The sequence below is a fragment of the Phocoena sinus genome, chromosome 20, assembly GCF_008692025.1.
Source record: "Phocoena sinus isolate mPhoSin1 chromosome 20, mPhoSin1.pri, whole genome shotgun sequence".
In the NCBI taxonomy this organism is placed as follows: domain Eukaryota; kingdom Metazoa; phylum Chordata; class Mammalia; order Artiodactyla; family Phocoenidae; genus Phocoena; species Phocoena sinus.
Genome location: NC_045782.1, coordinates 2,233,454 through 2,233,763, shown reverse-complemented (window position 1 = coordinate 2,233,763; position 310 = coordinate 2,233,454).

The window sequence follows — 310 nt, the reverse complement described above, 5'->3', positions numbered from 1 at the left end:
GGCAGGCGGGACGAAGGCGGCGCGGGGGCGGGGGTGGTGCCTCGGCCGAGCCCGCCCCCTCCGCCCCGCCGCCGGCCCCGCGCTCCGTGCGCCCCACCCGGCGGGGCGGTCCGAGCGCTCGCACCTTCCCGGGAACCCGCGCTGGGGGTCAGGGCCGGACCTGCCGCGAGAGGACCCCGCGCCGCCGCCGCCGGGCGAGGCGACGACCTGCAGGCTTCGGGGTTTCCCCAACGCACACCACGGACACCGCTGGACGGCAGGGCTCGCCCGAGAACGACGGGGAGGCGCGGCCCGTCCCTTGGGCCGGGCT